At 34.7% G+C, this 19,091-nt stretch overlaps 1 long non-coding RNA gene across 8 annotated transcripts in view; it reads left to right on the forward strand.

The window, feature by feature from the left end:
• Positions 1-19,091, forward strand: part of LOC112670741 (uncharacterized) — a 191,754-nt gene that overhangs the window by 58,529 nt on the left and 114,134 nt on the right. For all 8 annotated transcript variants that reach the window (XR_007402112.1, XR_007402117.1, XR_007402111.1 and 5 more), the window contains one exon: positions 5,608-5,681. This is a non-coding gene — a long non-coding RNA (uncharacterized LOC112670741). The remainder of the gene's footprint in view (positions 1-5,607; positions 5,682-19,091) is intronic.

Here is a 19,091-nt window from a genome sequence, read left to right on the forward strand (position 1 = left end):
CAGATGGATCTGAGGATTTCTATAGACTACTGACTTAGGTCTCCTATTCCTCCTTTTTGAAAAGGAATGTTTATTAATCCTTTGCCGTGCCTTCTATATCATTGTGTTATGCATATATATGGAAGGAGGCATATACCTTTTTCTTTAATTCATAGATCTTTGGATTAAAAGAAATCTTACATGAGGACTTCTATCTACATCTGCACATATTTTAGATGATGTAATATTGAACATCAAGTCAGTATTGAAATGGGGTAAGACTTTGGGGAATCTTGAGAAGAGCTGAGTGTGTTTTGAATATAGGAAAAATGAGAATAATTTTTGCCAAACTGGGAACTATGGCACGTTAAAAATGGCAAAAATTCTATGCCAGTAATTCCAATGAACAGTGAAGTATATTTCCCCACCATTTAAATCTAGGCCTCTATATGAATACTTTGGCTCATAAACTAATAAATCATATTATTTTAATTCTGAGCATAGTCTATTTTATTTTAAATATTTTATTTATTATTCATGAGAGATACAGAGAGGCAGAGACATAGGTATAGGGAGAAGCAGGTTTCCTGTGAGGATCCCAACATGGGACTGTATCTCAGGACCCTGGTATCATGACCTTAGCCCAAGGCAGGTGCTCAACCACTGAGGAACCCAGATGCCCCTGAGTTGAGTCTTAAAAAGAACTGGCAGCTCTTCCCTTAGTCTCTAGAAGTCCTCAACCTCCATATAATGTGTCTCACTACCCTGCTGGGGAGAATCCAAAGAGTGTCCCTCATATTACATAGAGAAGAAAAGTACTGCTGTCTTCAGCCTTCCAACCTCCTTGTCAAGTTACCAAGCATATGCTTGTACCCATGTTAGATTCCTCAGACCAGCTCAGTCACCAGCCTAATGCCACTGAGAGATCCAATCTTTGCCTTGAATAATAGAAGAAATTATGAGAATTTTTCCTGCCTGATTTCCTGACCCACAGAACTGTGGCATACAAAATGATTCTTGAAACTACTAAATTTTGGAATCATTTTTTGCATAGCAATAGATAACTAGATAGTAGATTAGATATAGAGATGATAGAATAGATAACTAAGAATTCTGTTTATCTGTAAAAGTGGTGTTTGAACTATATTATCTCTATGTTAAAACCCTCTAATTCCTTAGGCTAAGGATTTATTCCAGTTTATCCCCTTCACTTTCCAAGCATCTTTCTTATGTGCTTTGCCGAATCTCTAGGTCAAAGCAATACAGTACAGAATAGATAACTAAATCCTTGCTAGGCATTAAGGAGGGTGAAGATATTTGGAGAACTGCCTCGCAGTTTAAACCAGTTGAACTGTGAGAAGCCCATGGTTTTAGAAACACTGTTTCATCATGTCATGGCCTGTCTTCTAAGAGTATGGTTTCAGTCCCCTGACACTTTTAAAATAATCACAGTCAAACAGAATCTAAGCTTCTGGGATATATGTTAATTGCTCTGCACTAGTGAGTGTAGATAAGAGGAGCTGAGGTTCCCTTGAGATCAGGAAAATTGTGAAGGGTCAATTTCAAAATGAGTATTAATAGGTAGGTTAAAAATAGTTTTTTTAAAAAGAATATACTTAACACTCTTTGAACATTATTAATTAAATAGGTTGATGGTGCTAGTCATAATAGCAAATTATTCAACAGAAATGCTTTTGAGTGCATGATTTCTGCTCATTCTCTTTTACTCTGGGAATATTTATTGTAAAAATACCCCTTCTATCCATGTATTTCTCAGTGAAATAGAGGACACAAACCTATGATGAACTGATAATTATCAATGGTTCACTTGATATTTTGCAGTGCTTGTTGTTGTCTATGATTTCCTATGAAAATCCAGGCCAGTGTTTTAGATAGAATTTAACTCAAGGTTTATATTTTTATTAACTAAAAATTTTGCTGCTTTCATAAATAAGGATCAAATGCAGAATTTCTTCTTGAAAGAAACTGAACAGTCTACACAAAAATGGTGCTACAATAGAGACAAATAAATGAGAGATGTCCAATTTGAACTTGTAAAACTCTGAGCAGTGAGATTAAATATATTCTCTGGGTCACTATTATAAATGCATGACTGTAAACAACTCACTTCATTCTCTGAAGTGAAGGATAACTTACGTGAACAAGCTTGAATGTTGTTAGTTCACAGTTTGGCATTTGTACTTGAATGATGTTTTTCCTTTCATTGAGAGTGGACTAAAACTGCTTTATACTTTCTAAGAAGTATATTTTTCTGTAACATCAACTATCCCTCCTTATTTAATGCAAACTTAAATGTATCTGCAGGTTATTAGAAGCTTGGAGATGCTTGAAGACAGCACAAATATATATTAGAAAAAAACCCAAATATGTATTAGAATAAGTTCTGTATGAGCCATAAAGAGGCATCTATTCATTACTAATTTCTGGATGACATTCATGTTTAATTTTCAACCATGACTAATACTTGCAGTCAGAAATGTATTATTTTTAAAAGTACCAATTTGATTATATAGAACATTTCAACAAATTTTTAATGTTAACTGATTTTCAATATATAAATTATACTATCTGAATATATGAATAAGTTGAACTGAATCACTGATTAATATTTTGTGAGTACCTACCCCTTCAAATAGTAAATAGGGATAATGAAAAAAAAGATCACCATAGAAATTTTAATAAGTAGCTGTTTTTTAGTTTATAAGTATATTGTTTTAGTGCTTATGAATTCTACAAGTATGGATGCCCTTGAAATAAGATTTTGAAAGGATAGGTTTTTGAGTTTTTTTGTTTTTTTTTAAAGATTTTATTTATCTATTTATTCCTGAGAGACACAGAGAGAGAGTCAAAGACAAAGGCAGAGGGAGAAGGAGGCTCCTGTGGGGAGCCTGATGCAGGACTTGATCCCAGGACCCAGGGATCATGTCTTGATCTGTAGGCAGATGCTCATACCCTGAGCCACCCAGGTGTCCCAGGTTTCTTGAGTTTTTAAATTATTTCTTTAGCAAACAAGGAGCTAGAAAAAGGAGGGAAAGATGGAAGAAAAAAAAAATCACCAAAACATACTCATAATGATGATTTTCATAATAACAGGAGACCTTGTAATGAATGATCAAATAATTGATAATCTAATAGGTATGTGATATAATTTGTAAATAAGGATCCATATACACACTCACACATATACTTTTCTCCTTCTTAGTCTATAATAGAATTCAAATTTAATCTAAACCAATCAAAAATGTTATTAAATTCTCAGACTTAAGGTAATAAGAAATATTACTTTGTAAGAAAAGATGGTTATATCTAATAGTTTGGATTATAGGAAGAAGTTCCTAAAGACACACAATCACAGAAAATGCTGGAATATGCTTTATTTGAAAATGAATCCTTATGTACTGCTGTTGGGTCAATGCCACTGTATCAAAGCATTGTGAGGCTACAAAATATAATCCCCAGAAATAGGTTTAATAACAAGGAGTAGTGAAAATAGCATAGATAAATATAAATAAAAATAATAATTCAGCATTGAATTTAAAAAGTTTTAGTTGGAGGCATATAGTTTATGGAGCTCTTGGAAGGAAAATACCACTTCCTTTGTGAAGGATCCTATGAATTTTCTTTGAAAAATCTGTGAGAATATTTTGGTGGTAGGAGCAGGGCACAGAGCAGACTGCCAGATATTTTTGAAAGTGTTTGGGTGAAGGCCCCGTATGCTCTGCTGTGGGGAAGAAATTTTGCAAGGGAAGTACATTCCAGAGAGGGTGCTAACGGGAAGGCCGCTTGGCACAGGACGCTGCTCTTCTCCAGGCTGCCAGTGCTCTTCTGCTCCATGTTCTTTCAGAAAGTAGCTCTTTGTGAAATGCAGGTCCCTACATTCCGATAATGAGTTTCTGTAATTTGAGTTTGGACAGGGAGGGATACTTCCATTGCATATTCCAAATTTTTCAAAATCAGTTTTATAGGTTATAATTTGAACACAATTTCATTCAATAATTTGTGAAAGTTTAAGAACATTTGCTTCACTATTTAAAATTAAATGTACTAGTTACAATTCATCCCCCCCACCCCACCCCCGTAGAACCAGTTAACCCCTGATCAGCTTATTCTGTGGTTATAGTTTCGTCTTATATAGAATATATAATTAGAATCATACTATATATGCTTTTGGTGAGTCTGACTTTTTCTCACTTAGCATAATGCTTTAAAGATTTATCTTTGTAAATACTCATGTATTGTGTGTATAACAGTAGTTCGTATCAGTAGCTAGGTTCTTTTGATTGCTTTGATTCCTTTTTGATTGATGGTGTTGAATAGATGTTTCACCATTGTTTACCCACTCACCAATTCATAGGCCTTGGGATGGTTTTCAGTTTTATCCTATTATGAATAAATCTGCTGTGACCATTCAAGTATAATTTTTTGTGTAGACAGATGTTTCATTTTTCCAATGAGTGCAATAGCTGGGTTGTATGTTAAATGCATGTTTATCTTTATAAGACACTGCCAAACTGCTTTCCAACATGACTGTAATTTGCATTCCTGCCAGCAATGTATGAGAGTTGCAGTTGCTGCATATTCTTGACAAAACTTGGTATTTTAGTTCTTTTTAATTTTAACCATTCTAAATTACTTTTAGTGGCAACTCATTGTATTAATTTTCATTTTTCTGATGACTAATGATGTGGAACATAATTTCATATGCCTATTTGACATTTGTAAATATTCCTTGGTAAAGCATCATTCACATTTTTGCCCTGTTTTTAAAATAGTTTTAGATTTTACATTTAGGTCTATGATCCATTTTGAGTTAATCTTACCATATGTTGAGAGTTAAGAGGCTGGATTTATCTTTTTGTCTATGGTTATATAATTGTCTCAGTACCATTTGTTGAATAGACAATTCTTTATTCATTGAATTACCTTGGCATCTTTGTTAAAAATCAATCGACCATGAATAGAAGAGTTTGTTTTTTTTTTTTTTTTTTTTCCTGGATTCTCAATTCTCTTCCAATGATCCTATGTGTTTCTTTTTTGTTAAAACCACATTTTTAAAGTTATAATAGCTTTATAATAATTCTGAAATTGGGAAGTCTAAGTCCTAGATTTTTATTTCAAAATTATTTTTGCTATTCCAGTTTGTCTTCCCAATATACATTTTAGAGTCAGTTGGTTAATTTATGCAAAAAACCTTGCTATGATATTGAAAAGTATTGCAAGGAATCAGTATATTAAATTAGGGAGAATTGCCATTTTAATTTATTTTCCCATTCAAGTGATACTCTTATTTGGTCTTTTAGTAATTTTATCAAATTTTTAAATAATTTTCAATGTATCTACCTTTCACATGTTTTTAAGATTATCTCTAGTATGGTATTTTTTATTTTCAACTCCCAATTTTATGGTTAGTTTATCGTAATAAGTTAATTTTTGCATACCAACCTTGAATATTTGACCTTCCTAAACTTACTCAATAATTCTAGTAGGTTTTTGCACATTCCTTATAATTTACTTTGGGTATGGTCATGTTATCTGTGAATGAAGTCTGTTTTATTTCTTCATTTTCAATATTTATGAAATTTTGTCCCATTTTTTTCCCTATTGCAGTGGTTTGGACTTCTATTATTAAGATGAATAGAAGTGGTAAGAGCAGATATCCTCACCTTGATCTTGAAGTATAGGTAAGCATTCAGTGTTTCAACATTAAATATAATGTTAGCATTGTTTTTTTCATAGATGTTCTTGATTGGGTGCAGAAAATTCCCTTTTATTACTAGAGTGATGAGAAATTTTAAAAATCAAGAATGAATGTTGGATTTTGGTAAATACTTTTTCTACAATTATTGAGATGGTTAAGTTTTTCTCCCCCCCGCCTTTTTTTTTTTTTTAATTTTCCAGTCTGAAAACAGTGAAGTGCATCCATTGCTCTTGAATGTTGTATTAACCTGTATTCCTGAGATAAATCTGACATGGTCATTGGGCATATTATTAACATATTATTAAATTTAATTTGCCAATATTTGGTTGACATTTTACATCTGTGTTCATGAGGGATATCTATCTGTAGTTTCCTTTTGATGTATGTAATGTCTTTTGCTGGCTTTGATGTAAAGGTAATGCAGAATTCATAAAATGAGAGGGAAATCTTTATTATTTTTTGAAAGAGTAGGGTAGAGTCTATGCTTATGATTTTGCTTTTCAGCATTTTTTGTGGCCTCTTTATTTTATTTTGTTTATTTTGCTGTGTAATACTCTTTTCTGCCCTTTTCTCAGTAGGAGGTGCCTCATTCTTGACTTTCAGTTTGATTTTTCTCCTTTAGGTAACTGAGTACCCTTAAGTGAGTTACAGGTTTTTTTTTTTGTTTTTTTTTTTTTTTAAGATTTTATTTACTTATTCATGAGAGACCCAGAGAGAGGCAGAGAGTGAGGCAGAGACAGGAGAAGCAGGCTCCATGCAAGGAGCCCGGTAGGGGACTCAATCCTGGGACTCCATGATCACACCCAAGCCAAAGGCAGATGCTCAACTGCTGAGCCACCCAGGTGTCCCATGTGTTACCTTTTTAATTTGTTGGCTAGAAGTCTGGCAAAGCAATTGTCTCTACTGCAGAATCCAGGAGCTCTTCAGCTCAAAAGAGCAGCTTCTCTCCATCCATAGCATATAGGTAAATGCAGACTCTTAGCTTCTCAAAGAATTCACAGGGGGTTAGGGTTGTTGGTTGTTTATCTAGGCAGCAAGGAATAGCAGGTACTCTCCTTTGTAGCTGCTCATTTATTCAGTCATTCATAGATGTTTAGTGAATGTCTCCTATATATCAGACAGTATTTCTAGCACACAGAATATACTAGGAAACGAACAGATAACGATTACCTCTTGCATGAAGTATATGTCTATCAGGGTTTAAGGGTGATAAAAACATTAGGTATATTGTAATTTAAAACTACACAGTATGTTAAAAGTGATAAATGCTATCAGATGAAAAATTACAGCTGTTAAGGGAAACCTCAAATGCTAGGAAGGGAGAGTTTGCTGTATTAAATAGGGTGGTTAGGTTTATTCTCCTCGAAGAGGAGATAATGTGAGAAAAAAGTTGAAGGAATTGAGAGGTTAAGCCAAGTGACTTTCTAGGGAGGAATATTAGAGGGGTAGGAACAGTAGAAGCAAAGGCTCCAAGGCAAGACACATGGCCTCCTCTGTTCCCTGGAACCAAGTCAAGGCAAACCAGCCTCTGTCTTCATAGAGATGCAGGCTTTGACATCACGTATGGCTTGGTGGTTTTGTTATTCGCTAGAGGGAATTGGGAAGAAGGGTGGGGGTGTGTGGTCACAAGTGTATACAAGCTGCCTCAGCTTCTCAGAACTCTCCTATAAAATATGCTTTGGAAACACTGTCCGAGAACAGATAGTAGGATTTCTAGCCCAGTGTGGCACTTTAAACATTCTAAAATGAGATATAGAGAAAACCAATTAGTCTGTCACTGACAGAAATTATTAGGTATCATTTATGGTCAGGTGTCCTGATGACAAATAGCAAAATAAAAGCAAAATGATGATTGGTATTTGATTTGTTGCAATAACACCTAAGCAGAATAGATTCTGTTTTTTAACTTTAAAATAGCCAAGCAGAATCTCTTATCTAAATGCAAAAATACATTATTTATGATTGGCTTTCATCTATTTAAAGATTTCAAAATTTAGATTTCTGCGATATCCTTAGGATCTATCAAGAACATTAGGAAGTAAGATAAACCCCAAAGCAGTATCATTTATGAAGGAAATATAACATTGGGACTTTGAATATTAAACAATTTGTATACCTGGCATTTTCTTTATTAAAAGTACATTCCTCTAGACTTTTTTTAAGGAATGATTAGAATCATAATTTAGTACTAGTGGGTTGAGTTTTTTATTTTTTCTCTTTTGGTAACAAGCTAGAATAATTTGTGAATCTTTCAAATTCAGAATAGGAAGTGAAAATTAGATTGCATTATGAAAAATGCAGTAGTTGATTTGACAGCTATTTTAAAGGTAAAGCTGTATTTTTCAATAATTTTCTAAACTTTTATATGTTAAGCATAATTTTTCTTGAGTTTTAAATATAAAGGTGTTCATAAATTCATATACACTATATAAATTAAACACGTGTATATATTCTTTGTAAAGTTACTGAGTAACACTACATACCTAAGCTTTCTTTGGTTCTCAAAGATGATAAGCATTTAAATGTGCAACATGAATCTCCAGGATCAGAGTTTTCACATTTGAAAGAGGAATTGTGTTGGGCTTTTTGTATCATATGATAGAAAAGTTAATTATTTTGTGTGGACTTGGGCATATTTATTGTTTACCAATGCTTTAGAGAGGTGAGTGTGTGTGTGTGTATTACCCAAGTTCTTATCGAGTCAATTAAAAAGAATTTAAAATTCTGACTCAACCTGGGAATAAATATTTATTTACACTAAATCCCAAGAATAATGATAGTTTCATTTTTAGAAACCAGATTAAAACTGTTTTGAATAAACAACTTAACTGAAAACTACTAAAATAAATAGACATTAAAAAAATGGCACAAATTTCAGTGGAATGTGAGAAGCAAAACTTTTTTCAACCTATAGTTTAGTGAGAAAATACTAAATTTTTAAATTTAAAAAAATACAATTTTTTTCAGTCTTAACACTCTTGTATTAGTTTGCTAGTAATCAATCATTGATTGATTACTAGTTTAAACCATATATTTGGTGGCTTAAACAACAGACTTGGTGTCTAACATTTCTAAAGGCTAGAAGTCTGGAATGAAAATATTAGCAGAGTTGATTCTTTTTGAGTGTCGTTTATTACAAGGAAAAGATCTATTCCAGGCCTCTGCTTGGCTTGTTGATGGCTGTCTCCTCATTGTGTCTCTCCACATTGTCTTTCCTCTATGCCCCTTGCTATCTCTTTCTTAATTTATCCCTCTGCATAAGGACATCAGTCATAATTGATTTAGGGCCCACCCTAATGGCCTCATTTTAACTTGATTACTTTTTCAAAAACCCAAGTAAGGTCACATTCTAAGGTACTGGGGGTTAGAACTGCAACATATCTTTTTTTGAGAGGACACAATTTAGGATATAATAGCTTGTCTTAGGAAATTAAAATAAAACATTAAAAAATTAATTTTATCTGCCATTACAAAATACAGATACCCTCAAGTTAGCTATTAGCTTGATGTCATACTTTAATTTTGATACTAGGAAAGGTTTTCTTGTCATGGCTAACTACCTTTGTCTAGCTGGTTGTTTTGTTTCCCTATCACAATCTCACCGTACAAATCACCTATGCTCATCTAGAGCAGAGACAGAAAGCACATGATTGTACTGAGAAAATCCACTCCAATAATTACAAAAGATTATGTCAAATGACTATTTCTGCCTCATGGATACAAGGAACAGTTGTCTCCATGTTTGAACACAGTGTCAGGCTTGGCATATTTCTGAAGTTTGCTTAAGCTTAAAGTCTTTCAAGGTGAATTAGTAGCTGCAAAATTTTTAAATTGAAAATCAGGAGATCATCTTCCTTTCTGAATGCCATTTGTCTTTCTCATTATAAAAAATGTGTTTTCATTTACTTTATGGTATTTTACTAATGCAGATATAAACACAGAAATGCAAATTACATTATTTATGTTTGGAAGGTCTCATTCCAGACAACTTATTTTACTTTTGGCCTCTATTTCTTGAGTAAGTTTTGACTAAGGTGGCCTTATTCTTACAGGTTTCTTTTTGACTGAAAGCCTCTGACCTCCTTTTTTTTTTTTTTTTTTTTTTAAGACTTTACTTCAGAAAACTTGCAGGTGTAAGTCTTTCTCTCCCTTATTGAGATGTAAATCTTCTATAACCCAGAAACTGTGTTTCTTAAGGAGCCATCCATTTGTAATGTAATCCTTAAGAAAGAGAGGGCTTGTGTGTGAGGGTGGAGCCCAACTTCTGCAAGTGACAAGTAGGAAAGGCAGACAGCCTAATGACATTGAGCAAACCTTGCCCCCTTCTCAGGGTCTTCTAGTACTTTTCCATTTTTTTACTCCAGCTTTTAGAAATATCCTTCTGCCTTTATTTCAGAACAGTTAAGTTTGGGCTCTCTCCCCTATTGCAGTAGTCTTGAATAACATCTTCCTTGCCATTTTTAGCAAGTGTCTGATGCAACTTATCTCTTCCACAGTTTTGCCTGGTTCTTTATTTGGGGTTCTTCTATGAATAAGAAAACCTACATGACTATGCCTTATTCTGCACTTGAAGTGACTGCAGTTACTTTTCATTGTAATTTAAAGCTATTAATAAACCTAAAATTAATGTCACAAATACACTATTTATGATTCACTCAGAAATTCTTCTTTTATTCTGTGCAATATTTTATTTCTGTTTCACTAGAAAGATGGAAAGATATTTAATGTTAACTTCAAATATAAATATTTTTGCCTCCAGAAATCTGAGATTCCTCTCCATTTACCACCTAAAAATTTCTTAAGTTCTCTCTCTCATGCCCAATTTTTATAGCTCCTCATATATTTAAGGCTTCCGTCATTTTTCATTTAGGCTAAATATATTTTACTTGAATCTGTACTTTCTCCCTACTCCCACACAAATTTATTTTCTACCTCTCAAAAGGGTGATTTTTCCAAATTGGTAGTCAGGATATGTAATTCTTAGAGCTACTATTGCCCTACACTGCCCTGTACCTTTATGTGAATTAGATAAGATGTCCTCTTCTTCAGCTAAAATAGAACTAAGTAATAGACTAGGAACTAAACAACTGTACTTGGGATGAGCTGGGGAAAGTAGGAACTTGAGCAGTTTTCCCTTTGAGTAAAGGGAAAAGGATGGTAAGGGATGAGGAGGAACAGACTACTTGTTGGTTGCCATAGGAAAAGAATACTTCAATGGAGAGTGCTGGCTCTTCCTAATGTAAAACTGACCAAGTATAGCATTACCAATAGCAGGACTATTGGCTTTAGATGCTTTCTCACACAGTATGATACACAATATAATATGATCCATGTGTTATTTGTGAAGTATTCTTACCAAATAGTTCTAATAAAGACTAATTTTAGGTATAATTTCCAGTTTATAGAAAAGGTAGACAACCAAGAAATAAATTTAATACAGGACCACAAACAGGAAAATCCAAAGTTAAAACATTCATAGGACAGCTTGCCTTCTATCTTCAGTAGTGGATGCCAAGAAAAAAGTTGGTCCATTCTACATTAAAATGAATTCAAATGCTATAACAACCAAACACAAGGCATAAGTCATAATTGATTACTGGTTTGTAAACTAATGGACATTATTGGTTGGAGCTCCTGGGAATATGTGTACATGGGCTGGTCATTAGATATTATTTTGGGGTTATTATTAGTTTTTTTCAAGTAAGATGATAGTACTACTAATATAGAAGGAATTATTTAGGTGTAAAATGTCATAATGGCTGCAATTTACTTTAAAAAAAACTTATGTGAAAAAATAATTGAAGCAAATACAGTAGTATATAAACAGTGTTAAATTTACATATCTATAACCACAACTATATGGTCAGTTAATCTTCAACAAAGCATGAAAGACTATCCAATGGAAAAAGAGTCTCTTCAATAAATAGTGTTGGGAAAACTGGATATCAGCATGCAAAAGAATGAACCTGGACCACTTTCTTACACCACATACAAAAATAAATTCATAATGGATTAAAGACCTAAATGTGAGGCAGGAAACCTTCAGAATCCTAGATAAGACCGTAGACAGTAACCTCTTTGACATCCTACCATAGCAACTTGTTACAAGATAAGTCTCCTGAGGCAAGGGAAACAGAAGCAAAAATAAACTATTAGGGCTTCATCAAGATAAAAAGCTTCTGCATAGTGAAGGAGACAATCAATAAAACTTCAAAGACAACCTACAGAATGGGAGAAGATATTTGCAAATGAAGTATCTAAGAAAGGGTTAGTATCCAAAATATATAAAGAACTTTAGAAACTAAACACCAAAAAAATAAATAATTCAGTTTAAATGGATAGAAGACATTGATAGACATTTTTCCAAAGAGAGTTGTAAGGCCCAATGTCTATTTAAGAAGAAGTTTTTAGGGAATCCCAAGTCAGCAGATACGAGAAAAACAAACAGACTTTAGAGGAATTTGAAGCCCCTGGGATTATAGCTACAACAGACATTAAGGACCACTCAGCTCTTAGCCAGATTAACATAACTTCTCATGGTAAAGACCTATTAATCTCAATTCCTATTACCCAATATTCATGTCTGGCTTTTAGTAAAATTACAAGGCATAACAAAAGGCAATAAAACCCATCAGTCTGAAGAGGCAAAACAGTCATCAGAACCTGACTCAGATATAGCAAAGATATTATAATTATCAGACAGGGAATTTAAAATAACTATGATTAATATATTTAGGGCTATGCTGGAAAAGATAGAAATGTGTAAGTTCAGATGGGCAATTTGAGAGATTGATGTGCAATCTAAAAAAAGAAGCAAAAAGAAGTGCTAGAAATAATATTTTAAAGGAAAACTAACAGAAATGAAGAATGCTTTGATGGGTTTATAAGTAGACTGGTATGACCAAAGAGTCACTCTGAATTTATCTGGGTAATATTAATATTTATTTATTTCTTAGATGTACATCAGTAATTATTTCCGCAAAAATGCATTCTGTGATCCAACTTTTCTTGATATCTTTGTACCACAATGACTACTTATCTACAAGGATATCACAAATTATCTTTTTAGACATCAGCCTTCTCTAGTAGACTGTGACCATGGTGTATGCAATATGGATCACTTTGTTACATTTTCTGTAAGTCAGGACTAACTCATCATAATACCAAACAAATGCTGAAGAATTGTCAGTAACTATATATTTTATTTTCTAGAAACCTTTGTAGTAAAAAAAAAAAAAAAAAAAAAAACAACTTGGTAGTCTATATTATAAAGCTAAACATCTGAGATATCTAACTTGTATTTTTAACCATTGTTTGGCATCCACAGTTTAATAATCGGAAAATTTTTCAAAAACCGTGCTAAGTTGTAGTGACTTGACATGTGGTTCAAAAAAAAAATATGAAATTTGATTAGAATGTTGTGAATTTTGAATGTACATCTAATTATTTTTCCCAAAGAAATCACTTCTTCAGAGGACTTGCTTGATATACAAAACAGCTTAAAATTATAGGCTTTTATTTCTTTTTCCTAGCTTTGACTTCAGTACATATTGGGTGTCAATTCTCTACAGGTCTTTCATGTTTCTGTCATCTTGTGAGCAGATACACCATCACTGGTCTGGATATTTGTATTTGCAAGGATATTTGTATACTGAATAACCTAGTAAAATGGAGACAGTACCTTCTTCCAAAGAAAAGTGCAAACTTTTCAAACATACTTAATGCCAATGATAAAGGACTGAGGATCCTTAATCTGAGAGTTCCTCTCTTAGAATATAATCTATTGTGTGTGTGTCATCTGGCCCTCTTTGCATTGTTGTGTGGGAATTGGGGCTCAGAAACTCAGAGAAATACTGACAGTTTGGTTACTGTTCTTGCTGTGAAAAGTAAAGTGGCCTTTATCTCTGGCCCAGGAGTCTCAGTTTTCTACCAGCATTCATGATCCTGTAGCAGGCTAACTTACTAGCTTGAAAGGAGGATAAAATACTAGGTCCTTCACAATTCTTAACATACATTATAGAAAAAAAATGCCTTCAGTTGGAAAGTGGGTGCTGCTGTTTAAGCAACAATTATTTAATTAGAGCAAGAATGGATTCTTTTGAAACTGTGAGGAATGGCAAAACCCAGGAAGGAGGTGATCCCACAATAATTTAGTATAGTCCTGTTTGAGACTGTATAACACACTCTATAAAACTACTGCAGCCTGGAACTCAGAGCCTTGGAGTGGGGAACAGAAAAATACACAGCGATATGTTTCCAAGACTCCTTACTATTATTTTTGTCAAGAAGCTAAACAGATGAAAGTATTAAATGATTTAAAGTCATATATTCCAGTTGTGACATACATGGATAAAACATGGAGTAGACAGGCTTGACAAGACTTTTATTTCTACACTGGGTGAAAATGAACCTGAAAGTAAAGAGAAGGAAGAGAGAAAGAAAGGGATAGGGATGGGGAGGGTAAAAAGAGAGAGAGAGAAAAAAAAAGCCAGGCAGCCAGAAGTGGTGGGAGGAAACAGTGAGAGAAGTGTGGTAGGGAGGAAGTAGGAACATAGAGCAACAGAAAAACAAAGGATTAGAGGAGGGAAAGAGAGAATGGAAAGATAGAGAGATGGGAAAATAGATTGAGGGAGAGAGTGAGAATTAGTAGTTAACAGCAAGCACATGAAAGAGAACAACACATTGACAAATACCCCTATTTAACTGTCTGGATAGGCAAGTTTATATTGTGAACTTGCTAAAAAAATGATGTTTTCACTTGTAATTCATTTTTCTCCCTGGCACTATTGATCTAATCTGAGGAGTGACCATGCCAGGGACCATGCCAGTAAATGTTAAATTACATTCAAGGTACCTAAGATTCAAAATCATGGCTTAAAATGTTCACTTCTTGCAGTGGATCAGCAAATATTCCTATTTCACTCAAAACTGCATTTTGATATTCATTTCCACATACCCTGTGGTAAAGTCAACCCTGAACAATAATTGCATCTTTAATCTGCAAATCATGTGACTTTGTCGACTGAATTGTGTTGTGAAGGATCCAATAAGGAGGAATAATGAAGAGAAAGAAAAAAAATGAATATTATACACAGTTTTATTAAATAAGCCATCAAAATATGTGATTAAATTATTGAATCTTTGAGAATGTTTTATCACAGAACTTTTCACTAGTGTTGTCCTACAATAAATATGATTTAGTTGTTAAGAAAATAAGGTGCATCACAATTGACAGTTTTATTCAGTTAGCCATGTAAATTTCTAACTGAAAAACATTAAAAAAAAATTCCAAGGCAGAGTTCCTGATGAGATTTTAGCCATAAAGAAACTAATGACAGGTAAAAAGGTATCAGCGTCCTCATTGGAAGTCTTGGCATATTTAAAATCTAAATTAAATGGGTTATGAATGTCAGTGATACACTAACGATTAACAAAGAGCTCAGGAGATATTAAATAACTGAAGTGGAAAGATAGGATGATTGATGCAGTAAAGGTATTAAAGGACCAAAGGACTGACAAAAAGCATGTTTCAGTGTTATTAGATGGAGTGTGAAAATCCTTGAAACAAATGTGGAACACCGGAGCTTCTGCTTGAGTTGGAACATTGGATTTGAAGAGGTATTTAGGGGAGATAGAAAGTGTATTATTTTAGGAGATGATCCTCATTAATATTAATAATTATGAATGTTATTGCATTTTGTGTTTAGAGCTTTGTGCGAAGTATTTACTTTTTGTCTATCGTTACCATGATGTTACAAGATAAATATTATTATCCATGTTTTATCAAATAGAAACCAACACAAAGAATCTCAAGGTAAGGTTGAACTAGTTAATGGTGTGGCAGAGATTCAAACCAAATTCTGTATTCTTTCACTCTAACAAAAGAAAAATATTCCAAGCCTTCAGATCAACTCCTTTCAGTGAGTCAAAATAACTGCGTTTTTCTATTGCTGCCGTAACAAACTTACCACACTTAGCCAAACTTAGTAGCTAAACTTTAGTAGTTTATTTTTAAATTTTTTTTTTTAAACTTTAGTAGTTTAAAACCATAGCTGGATTGGGAGGAGGGCGGGGGGTGGGAGTGAATGGGTGACGGGCACTGGGTGTTATTCTGTATGTTAGTAAATTGAACACCAATAAAAAATAAATTAAAAAAAAAAAAAGAAAAAAAAAAAAAAAAAAAACCATACCTGTTTTTCAGTGTCTTTAGATTGGAGGCTCCCATTTCTGGGTCTGCTCTTACCTGGGGACTGCCTTTGCTCCTAGAAGTCACCATCATGCCTTTTTGCGTGGTTCCTCTATCTTCAAACCAGCAATGACAACTGAGTCCTTCTCATGTTTTGATCTGTCTTACTTTTTCCTCTGCTACCAGCTAGAGAAAACATCATGCTTTTATTTTTTGTTTTTTATTTTTTTTAAAGATTTATTTATTTATTTATGATAGACATAGAGAGAGAGAGAGGGAGAGACACAGGCAGAGGGAGAAGCAGGCTCCATGCTGGGAGCCCGATGTGGGACTCGATCCCGGGACTCCAGGATCACACCCTGGGCCAAAGGCAGGCGCTAAACCACTGAGCCACCCAGGGATCCCCCAACATCATGCTTTTAAAGGGCTGGCATGAAAGTCAGCTGATTTGGAACTTGTTACATTTGCAAATGAGGTACAATTTTTATTTATTATTATTATTATTATTTTAGGGAACTGGGATTTATAGTTTTATGTTTTTATCCAGCATCCCTTCAAATCTGGGACATCCCTTGCTCTGGGAGTGTCCCAAAGTTTTGTCAGGCCCTACTCGTCTTTCTAAAAACTTTCATTGAAAACTTACTCAGTGTAGTTCCTAACTTATCTCAAACTTAAACCTACTTATTTCTCCCTATGTAAGGCCTATTTCGATTAGAAAGCCTAAAGTCAGGGGTCTTAGCAGGAGAAACCTGGTTTGTTTTGTAGCCCATAACCATCTCCTCCCAATTTGCTGGCTGCTGCTTCTGACCCCTCCAGTGTCAGGCCAAGAGATAAAAAGAATTAGGAAGAATGGGCATGGCCTTGCATGATACAGCTATAGTGTTTTCTAGGCTTAAGTGATACTCAAAATTGCCATTCCCTTTTGTAGAAATTCTATGAGATTACTTAGAAATTCCTCTGGTTAATTTCACTTTCTAATATTGAGTAAGCTTACTTTGAATTCCTGGCCATTGTTCTCATGTGATCCATTCATCCTGCCCAGTCATCATCTAGTATATGCTTAGGGTTTTTGCCTTCTCAGTGATGTTTTCATGCTTCAGCCTCATTCTAAAATTTCCAACATCTTTTACTCTATTCTTCTTCAGAGATAATGACCTTTGATTCTTATTTGCCAAAAAAAAAAAAAAAAAAAAAAAAGAGGAAGCCATCAGAACAGTACATCCCCAGCTCCACATCAGCCATCTGTGCCCATATGTGCTGACTCCCTGTTTTTACTGTAGAGGAATTTTCCATGCTTCTCAGAGGACACCTGCTCTAAATGTGTTCTATATCCCAATGCTCTCACCTCCTCAAAGAATCCCTTTGCCCCTCTCTTTCCTGCCTTATCAGTATTTCACTCTTTGTTACCTACTGGAAGTTTCTCATTGGCTCACAAACTTTTTTTCTTTAGAGAAGAAAACAAAAACAAAACAAAAACCTTCCTTCCCAGCTACTGCTTACCTAGCTATCCCACTCTACAGGAAGCAATCTTCAAGATAATCATGTATTATTACTTTCTGCAAATCAGTGTCCTTTTCTCAGACTACCCCTTGATTCCTTCATTTTCCCTACTTTCATAATTTTTCCAACATCCAGTCACTTCTCCCCACTTCCAAGTACCATCGCCCTGGTCCAGTGCTGTATCATCTCTAACTTTGGTTACTGGATGGCCTTCCTGTTACCACAATCAGCCTGATTCACAGTTTTTTTCTTAACACAAATTATTCTAGTTCCTATCATGGCACTTCACTTAAAAGCCTCCAGTGGTTCTGCCTTTTACTCACAGAGCTATAAAGGTTCAGAATGGCCCACAGACCCTGCAAATTCTAGGCTTCTCTATCTCCCTGAATGTATTTTAACCTATTTCCCTCTTGTTTTACCTGTCCTGACAACTGTCTGTTTTCTGCTCTTGAATACCTGAAGGCACTCTTGCCTTATGACTTTTGCTGTTTTCCCTCCCAGAAAGATTTTTCCCATATTTCCCCATATGCCTTCCTCATTCCTTTAGGTCTTTTCAGCTAGACGTTGCTTGAGACCTTATTTAAAGCTTAAAAGACAACAATGCTCTCCAGACTTTTATCTTTCCTCTCTTCTGTGTGTTTATTTTTTTTAAGGAGTTCAATTTGCCAACATATACCATAACACCCAGTGCTCATCCCGTCAAGTGCCCCCTCAGTGCCCGTCACCCAAACACCCCATACCCATGCCCACCTCCCCTTCCACTATCCCTTGTTCATTTCTCAGAGTTAGGAGTCTCTCATGTTCTGTCTCCTTCTCTGATATTTCCCACTCATTTTCTCTCCTTTCCTCTTTATTCCCTTTCACTATTTTTTTATATTCCCCAAACGAATGAAACCATATAATGTTTGTCCTCCTCTGATTGACTTACTTCCCTCAGCATAATACCCTTCAGTTCCATCCACATCAAAGCAAATGGTGGGTTTTTGTTGTTTCTAATGGCTGAGGAATATTCCATTGTAAATATAGACCACATCTTCTTTATCCATTCATCTTTCGATGGACACCGAGGCTCCTTCCACAGTTGGTTATTGTGGACTTTGCTGCTATAAACATCGGTGTGCAGGTGTCCTGCTGTTTCAGCATCTGTGTCTTTGGGGTAAATCCCCAGCAGTGCAATTGCTGGGTCGTAGGGTAGCTCTATTTTTAACACTTTGAGGAAGCTCCATACTTTTTTCCAGAGTGGCTGCACCAGTTCACATTCCCACCAACAGTGCAAGAGGGGTCCCCTTTCTCCACATCCTCTCCGACATATGTTGTTTCCTATCTTGTTAGTCTTCACCATTCTCGCTAGTGTGAGGCGGTATCTCATTGTGGTTTTGATTTGTATTTCCCTGATGTCAAGGGATATGGAGCATTTTCTCATGTGCGTGTTGGCCATGTGTAGGTCTTCTTTGGTAAAATCTCTGTTCATGTCTTCTGCCAATTTCATGATTGGATTGTTTGTTTCTTTGCTGTTGATTTTAATAAGTTCTTTATAGATCTTGGATACTAGCCCTTTATCTGATATGTCATTTGCAAATATCTTCTCCCATTCCATAGGTTGTCTTTTAGTTTTCTTGATTGTTTCTTTGCTGTGCAGAAGCTTTTTATCTTGATTAAGTCCCAATAATTCATTTTTGCTTTTGTTTCCCTTGCCTTCATAGATGT

Source organism: Canis lupus, chromosome 14 (genome assembly GCF_003254725.2).
Source record: "Canis lupus dingo isolate Sandy chromosome 14, ASM325472v2, whole genome shotgun sequence".
NCBI classification, from domain to species: domain Eukaryota; kingdom Metazoa; phylum Chordata; class Mammalia; order Carnivora; family Canidae; genus Canis; species Canis lupus.